We start from the raw sequence: 3,165 nt of genomic DNA, 5'->3' as shown, positions 1-3,165 counted from the left end.
CTGTGTTTTCTTTCTTTTCAACTCACAAATACATTTGAAAACAATTGCATATACTATTTAAAGGGAGCTTGATTCATGTTTTCATGGGGGGTGTCAATCATTGCTGAGATTTAAAAGAAATAAATACAAAATGGTAAAATGTTCAATTTATGCACAAATGCAGGCACTAAGAGGCAACAGGAACACAAAAGACCTACAATAGATAGGTCACATGGTGACATACTGGCACATTAAAAGACAAAACTAAGTACATTTTAGTGCAATAACTAAAATGTTAAATGAAGCTGAAGTGTTTGACATTTAATCATATGAATAATTCAAACAAACATTTTAGATAGACTGTGTTGGGAATAGCGGTCCCGAAGTACAACCTCAGTGCAACAAAAGAGCACCTATGAGCTTTCTTTGTTTTCAAATACATAAAAACTGTCCTAATGAGAAACCTCTTAACCCTCACAAAATTCTTAGCTGCAAAAGCAGAGTTCAGCTGAGCAACGGTGAATGTGTTAGAGCAAAAGAAACCATGTCCATAACGCTATGCCACAGTAGCACAGATGCATTTGTCTCAGCATTAGCAAAATGTATAATTTATTCCTCTCTCAGAAAACAGAAGAGCAATTATCATTCTCTGCTGCTGCTGATTTGTTGCCTTTTAAACTTGTTTACAGATACTAATGAAGCCTTGAGTAGCCGCTTGAGAATCCCCCAGTGAACTCCCATGAACAGAGTGGGACTCAATGCAAAAAGAATTCTTTTGTTGTGCACGTGTTGTGTGGTTTTTGCAGGTAGCCCTCGAGTCACAAACTGCCCGGAGCAGGCTTGTGGAAAAGCAAGAACAAGAAGGCCAAAGCATCATGCTGGACACACACACACACACACACACGCAGAGTCAAAAGATGACATGTTTGTGTTCCGGATTTCTGGGAAACAACTGTTTTTGTCTCGGAGAGAGAAACCCACAGACGCTAAATAAACAAGATAGACGTTTTACCAGTTATTTTTGTTCTTACCCTGGTTTATGCTTTGCTTTTCCACCTTCCACCTTATTTAATGTACAGTAATCTAACATGAGCCAACACAATACTGCATTTCTGAAATAACTGCAGTCTCTCTGAACTAATGAAAGCTTTAACAGGATTAGGGCACATGAACAGAAAAAATATGGCATAAATAAAAGAACAAAAGAAAAAAAAAACCAAAACCCCTGGGGCCCACTGATGGTTTGGGGGCCTATGCCATCACTTCCAGTGCATACAGCTAGAAATGGCCCTGTTGATGCAAGTGGTTTACACTCAGTTGTTTTCACTGACTGTTTTCTATATGTGACGAAAGAAATGCTCCTCCTTGTTCTTAAATGAATGGATCTAATGCTGGTTAATTAGATTCTTTATACTGTTCCAGATACTGTACATTTGATTAAAACAAACAATTTTGTCTTTATTCACATTAAATGAGACACATTTACATGTATACAGTAGACAGGGTTTTGCCTTTCTCTGTGAGAGCTCCTACTCAAGAATTCTGACTAACTCTGAAACCATAAATAGAGACTGAAGCTCAATCAGGCTTTGATTGAAGCACAATTATACACTATGCAAAAACAAATATAACTCTGATCATTTGCCAGTCTGATGATGATTAATCTTTTTAAAAAATGTGCATCTCATGTTATTCATGAACAGTCACATAGAAAATGTTGTGAAATTACTTACTCAAGTGTTTATACAGAGAACACAAGGTGCTACACTTTAACAGTGTTTTTAATGGTTCTCAGTCACAGTCACGTTTAAAGGCATCTCTCAGCTACTGTTAAAGTCAAACCCCAAAGCGGCTTCTGAGAGCTTAAGGTGGTACACTGGCAATAAATAAAGGCTGTTAAGAACGGCCCAACTATAGAGAGCTGTAACAATCCCCTATTTGTCCAGTAGGTGTCACCATAGTAACAAAGTTTAGTGGTACTATTCTCAGTGTGCATCAATGAAACCTAAGCAAGCTGTTCTTAAAATAGAGCAAAAAGAGAGGAATTATTTTTACTATTCAAAGGTCTAAAAAAATAAAAACAAAAAATAAAGATCTTTCCTGAGCTGCTGCTGATTGCTTTTGTGTTAAGGACTGAAGAATTTCCCCAGTCTAAGCTGTGTCGGTGAGTACCGAATTGAAAATAAGTCTTTAAAAATGCAAAGGCTGGTGCACAGGGAGAAGGGAACACACTGGCATATTTATACACTTTCATACTGTCCCAACACCTGTTTACACAGTAGAATAGCTCTGTACACGTGTTTGTAGAAGCACGTGTGTGAATATATATGTGGCTGAGGGGAACCCTTAAGTATCTAGGGTGTGTGTGAGAAGTGAGAGCCTCAGCCTTTGTGACTGACATCCCCCAGCCATGTAACCTTCACAGCTAAGCTGACTTTGAATCAAATCTGGTACCATGTGATTCACAGGCTGCTGAGGCCATATGATGTGTGAGAACACAGCTGTGGGATAAATGCTCTGTACCTAAGGTTTCTACTCATTACTTCCTGTGTTTCTCCCTCTCTTATTTGCAGAGGTTCTAAAGGAAAGGGCTCAGTAGTGGGGACAGAGAAGTGTTCAGAATTGTGCGTGTTGTAGAAACAAGCAGATTAAAGGGTTGTGTGTGAGAGAGGCCATGAATGTGTGTGCCTCTCTTCACATTGGTTTAGAATGTAGTTGACATAAGACAAAAATAGATACAATGTTTTTCTCCACTTAAAACAGTAAATGAAATTTAGTTCTGACTTAATATTTTGTGTGCGTGAGGGAGGGAGACTAACAATCCAATTGTGTAATGTATGTGTACTCTTAAAGTATGGCACATACTGTATACATAAAACCATAAAGCTTTCCCATCCATCCATCCAGTATCTGTACTGCTTATCGTGACCAGCTGGAGCCAATCCTGGATGAGACTGGGTGAGAGGCAGGGTCCACCCTGAACAGGTCGCCAGTCCATCACAGGGCTGACATGTAGAAAAACAAATACACACACACACTCAAACTCACTCCTACGGGCAATTTAGAGTCACCAGTCAACCTAAGCCACATGTCTTTGGACTGTGGGAGGAAGCTGGAGTATCTGGAGAGAACCCACGCAGGCCTAGGGAGAACATGCAGACTCCACACAGAAACCAACACTGGCTA

This window comes from Monopterus albus, unplaced genomic scaffold, assembly GCF_001952655.1.
Source record: "Monopterus albus unplaced genomic scaffold, M_albus_1.0 scaffold42.1, whole genome shotgun sequence".
Lineage (NCBI taxonomy): Eukaryota > Metazoa > Chordata > Actinopteri > Synbranchiformes > Synbranchidae > Monopterus > Monopterus albus.
Note: the sequence above shows the minus strand (reverse complement) of the source record.